Here is a 6,051-nt window from a genome sequence, read left to right on the forward strand (position 1 = left end):
TGTTTTGATATTCACTTCATGTTGATATAAAGCTTTTGGATTCAAGGTTAAAAAAAGGTTTTGAGAAGAATGTTTATTGGCTTTCTTGCAGACAGTTCTTAGTTCAGTTCATAGTGTAGGGCTGTCCATCATAATATATTATCATAATATAATATACCCAATGATAGCCAAAGTTTAATTAAATCCTCAACAGTGCTTCAAGCTCCCAGTCCGGATTGCTAACTACACGGCTAACTGAGCCAACTAGCTATCGGCAGCATTGTGATATGCCGCCCCCTATGTGTTTAGAGTATGAATTCGACAGGTGACCAATTCTTACATATTGCACCTTTAATATAAAACTGCTACTCATCAATTGAACATACTTAATTTCAATTTTCATGTGTGGTTGAGATCAAAATAAAGGCTGAGGTTTGTTTTCTGAGCTATGTGTTAATGTTTCACACCAGATAACAGAGCTCTTGAAGGCTTTTCTTCATTCCTGAAATCTCCAACACGCTTTTCTCTACGGCCCTTACAGGCAAAAGGCAACAAATATCAGTGGTTAAATCAAATTATCACCTCAGTCACCAGCTCAGTGCTCAGGAGAGAAGCTGAAATCTCAGGTTCACTCACAAATACTGAGCTGGGCAATGATGATTCAGCCAAACTGCAATATTTCATTTAACACAGACTGCGAATGGGCCTCGATTTGAAATAGTAAGCACCTTAAACAAATATGCAGGCCTTTAATGTCATGCAGTGTGAAAACCCCTTCTGACTTACCACAATCCAGACAAAGGCTCTGTGAGAGAGGCTGTTTGTGCTCTCAGGGTGATGAGAGAACTTAAAATGAAAGCTGAATGTGTTTTATAGTCCCTACTTACATCTGGAGGTTTATACAAAAAGTAAAATCAACAAAGTTTTGTACCATTTCTGGTGCTACAGACTTTGCAAGCATAACCGGACCTTCAAAGTACATTTGAGACCTAACAGCCCACACTGTGAGTCTCCAACGTTACTCTGGTGCCGAAATAAATGAGGAGGTCAGATACCGGCGCCAAAGGGAGCGCACGATCTGATTCTGAAAGGGCCTTTAATTGCAACAGCGAGAAAGAGGTGAGCATGGTGCTATGAGTCCTTTAAAACAAAGTGTAAAAAGTCAGCCAATCAATAGCCATTACGTCTGTTTCAGAGCTGAATGGTTGGCATAATTGTTCTTAATATAGTTCTGGATTAGAAGGGACTTGTCGGGCATCACCCATAATGACACGTAACGGAAGGGAGATAAAAAACAAACTTCCACTCCCAGGATCTTTAGCTTCATATTGTCTGTTAACCTCTGTAGTGCAATACAAAAAGAAAGATAAGAAACTAAGAATAACACATTGTGAGACAAAGCATGAAAAACTTAAAATGCAACTTCAGTATGATATTGGTTTAATTCTCAATATTAACTTTGTTGCCACACAGCAAACAATATCACCATTGCTTCAAAGCCCAATCAGTCATTTTCTGACCTTATAAATGTAAGTTATATTAGGCTCGTATATCTCCACAGCGCTGGAAAATTGTCTGGCTGCTCCAGTTCTCTTTATGGTATAGGTCAAAACTTCTCTGACTTGAGTTTATGTTTTCAACCACGTCCGTTTGCTGGTTGGATCGTAAGATTATTTAAGAGTGAAAACGTTTTTTTCTCTGAAAGCTAAATGTGCTTGGATGTACAATCAACCTAAATCTTTTCAGGTTGAATGATAAAAGGTGTCAAAAACAATCTCTCTTTAAAGCAGAAATCAGGCTGCAACACAATTGCAAAGGGTAGAGCCCAGGGAAGAGCTATCTGGGGAGCACTCCAACACCCCGGGGAAAGGAAAAGAGGTTGAAGCTGGTGCAGCACAAGCTGTAGGCTGCAGAACACGAGGTGAGATGGAGTAGCTTTGGCATGAAACAACAAGGTGACTGTAGAAAGTATCTGCAGGCTAAAAGACTTTAAGGTCACCTTGGAGAAACTGGAAAGTTGAATCCCAGCGGAGGATGTTCCTGAAGCAGGCGGTACATGATGTTCTTCCGAGCCCATCAAACAAGCCATCTGCCGGGGCAAGGTGAGGTCACCAGGATGCTATCTCTGTACACAGAGTGAGAGCACTCCATCCAGCCAAACATAAGCATGTCAACATCCGATAGGTGCTATTGTGCACGTTAACTATCAGTAGCACGCTGGTAACAGGAATGGCATTGTCTCTTTCCTCAAAGTGCTCAGAAAAAAGGAAATTTTAACATCTAAAATGAGAGCTGCACTTTTAGCTTAGTAGTTACAGTGAAGATTTAGACTTGAAAAAGTATTTTTTTTACCACCTTTTTTAAGTCTAAATCTTCACTGTAGCTACTTTTCAAGTCAGTCAGGTTTTTTTGCATGTATTTTTTTTCCATCTACTTCAGTTTATTAGGAGAATGCTGCAACTCTGTTTCGCTGTGAAGCTCCAGAAATGTTTTGTGGACTATGAAACTTCCCTGACGAGTTGATAATGACTGTATTTTCATTTTTGAGTGAACTTATCCTTTAATTCTACATTAGTTTTACACGTATGCTGTCATCAACTCACTTGTCGGACAAGTGGAAATTTCAGCCTGTTGGATGCACTTGATGAGATCAGATGATCACCAAAGTTTAACAAATCAATTCCCCTGAAAAACATGAATTATCCTCATAAATCAATGGGCCACACGGCTCCCATTTCACAATGAAAGCAGGCAGACTGACAGGCATGCAAGTGTGAGCTTGTGCGTGACAAGTTGTGTCACAATCGATACACATTTATGTGTTATCATTGGGGATCGTGCACCTGCTCTCCAACACAGTGATTACATTCAAGCCAAGCCATCTTTCCCCTACTACCCCCTTTTGTTCTCTGAAGCAATCTTCTTCCATCACAACAAGCTGTCCATCTCTCTTCCCTGATGCCCCTCTCTCTTTCTCTCCCCTGGAAAAGTAAACAAGCTCTTGTTGAGCAGCCCCGCTCATTAGCCCCATTGGCTGGACAGCTTTCTCACAAAAATAGCTGCTGTTATGGCAACTCACACTTCACCGACTGCGCCGCGCTGCACCGGGTTCAATCGTTGTTGCAAAGGTTCAACAAATAAAACCAGGTAATTCTCAAAGAAAGCTAAAGAACTGGGGATAATGAAAAGTCAGGATAGGAATAAAGAAATATTTGAGAGAGAAAATTGCTCTCAGGCTGACATCAATGAATGAGAAAAGAGCATTGGGTTGATTTATGTGAAAGGAATATTTGATTCATTTATTGAAGGATGGTAGAAATACAAAACCTTCCCTCACATCACTGATATTCTTCATTAAAGCAGCTGCCTTTGAAATCCTCATTTATTGCATTTCTTTGTGAAGAGAGTACATATTGTGCTGTCTCACACACCCATCATCGTCACCCATCCACCCAACCATGTACACACACATGCACGCCCCCCCCCAAAAAATGTTGTTGCATTCGCTGCTGCTGCTGCTGCTGAGACAGGAAATGAAGAGAGCCGTATCACCCAGTAATAAAAGCATGTTCACGATGAAGCTCTGAACATGGACTAGGGGAGAGATGGAAACACAATGATCCCAAGCACTGAACTCTCACAACCTGATCAGAACACACCAGCACCGCATTGACAGCAAGAATAGAAAGCAACCCTGCTGTCTGTAGCCCGAACATGCAGTTATTGCTCATATTAATCTGTAAGTTCTTCTCTAATCAGATTCATAATCATAATTTTTCAACCTACAGGCAAAACTGAAGACGTTCAAGAAGAATAATCTCATTTAGGTGGGTTTAATGCAACCGAGCACTCAAGGATCCTATAGTGTAAGTTTTGCCCAGTTATACTGAAAAGAACATTTTGTGTTGACAGAGTTACATCACCATTGCAGGCTGATCTCATGTGACCGGATTTTTCTAGAAACTTCTCGGCCCCAAATGTAATATTTATCGATTTCCTCGTGAACACCTGCCTGTGGGTAAATGAAAACCACCAGGAACAAACGTTACTTACATGTGGTTCAAAAGCATACGACACTGCCACCATATGGACTGAGTTATGCATTACAACAACATAACAAATATACAGTTGATGAGGAGAACGAAAACACCTAAATCCCACTGCTGTATTAAGTAATGACTGTAGACAGACCAGCTAAGGAAGACAAAATGAGATTAAACTCAAATGTTTCATTTTTGAAATGCTAATGCAAATGGTGTACTTTGAGATGCTTTGAGGATCTGCTTTCAAGAGCAAATAGTTTGCCAAAGTCATGTAGCATGAAACTATAACATTTTTTACAAAGACTTAAAATTGCACCAGGGTAGACAGGCAATACTCATTTGTTTCCTGAAAGCTACACCTCAATTACATTTTGCCCTATTTAAGCTTTTTTAGCTACCTGTGTTCAGTGTTGTTATTGGGTTGTTAGCCTTGACACCACTATGATCCACAATCCAAAGGAAGGTTATACATGAAATGTATGTGACATCATAAAGACACTATCCATCTTCATGTCCAGTGAAGGTCTAAGTAAGTTATGTCTATCTTCATGGTAACACAGTTTACAGTATTACACTTTTATTATTATTGTTGTAATAATAATTATTATAATTACTGCTATCGGTTACAATGTGTTACAGGCATGAAACTTGATATTAAGTTGAAATATATTGTTTTAATAACACTATTATGGCATAAGTCAATACAGTAGATATGCAAATGTAAGCGGTATGATAACTGTCCATTTAAAAAGTTGTAAAAATAAAAGATACGAGCAATAAATACATACTGCAGCCTATCTACACATTTATTTATTTAAGGGAATGATTCAAATATAGTGATGATGCAACATAAGAAGTTGAAATAAGGTGTGGCATTAACTACAGTAATATGGTAAAAGCATTACATCCATGTTTTAGGCAGTGAGGAAGTGGGACAAGTGAAACGAAAGCAAATAGACTAAATATAAGGTCAGTGTATAACTCAATGTAAACTGGAATTACAACAGCAATAAAACTGCTAGATCATTAGTGCAATAAATTAAATATTCCCCACAGACATCCAGTACTACCCCTGGCTCTATTTGCTGTCTTTAAAGTGAATGTCTACAGACCTGATTGTCCTTTAGCCGTGTTTTCAGACGCACTTAGTACTGCACTCACTGATGCTGAGTGGTAAAGAGCTCCCCATCCCACCTGCCTTTACTGAGAAGCAGCTTTGACCAGATGCTTTTATTTTGAAAGCATCATGGCAGTCCACTACAGCAGAGGCCCTTGTTGTTCTTGGGCCCGCTCTACATGTTGTTACGAAGTGTTTAAGCGGCTGTGGTGTTGAACTGTGGGTGACCTTTAAAAAAAAAACACCAAACATTTGCCATAAACGCAACGCAACGCACACAGTATGTGTTATTGCAATACTTAAATGAATAGTGAATTCCAGAAATGTATGAGTCATTAACACATCACTCTTTATTTAAAAAAAGGGAATAGTTTTGTAGAATTCAGGTAAACCAATCAGTAGCACATACAAAACAAGTAATTAAAATAAAGCGACACAAGGATGCCAAACAAGGAGGATACAAAACATAATATAAGATGAAAATAAAATAGAGAAATATAAAGTAAGTAGGCAGACAGATATAGATCAATATAAACATCATTATATTTCAGGGTATAAGGTTTCAAAATTACAAATAATTTATTAATTTTTTTTGTTATTTATAAACTCGATTTAAGTAGTGAGTAAAGAAAAAGACCTAGAGAATTTCTGTCTGTGGATAAAACATTTTGCATTGAGTGTGATGAAGCAGATCACATATTCAAGAGTGCTATCATCTGGATTATTATAGTAACAAACAATATCTTTAAGGTTAAGAGAGTAGACTCAAAGAATGAGACAAAAAAGGTGAGAGATTGTTTCTATGTGTTAGGGTTTTTTTCTTTAACATAGCACTCCATGACCCCAAGTGCCATTGTATAAGGGGCCCGGCCTCCTCCTCCTCCTCCTCCTGAGATACAACACTGCCCCCCT

The sequence above is a fragment of the Pagrus pagrus genome, assembly GCF_965226575.1.
Source record: "Pagrus pagrus genome assembly, chromosome: 18".
Classification (NCBI taxonomy): Eukaryota; Metazoa; Chordata; class Actinopteri; order Spariformes; family Sparidae; genus Pagrus; species Pagrus pagrus.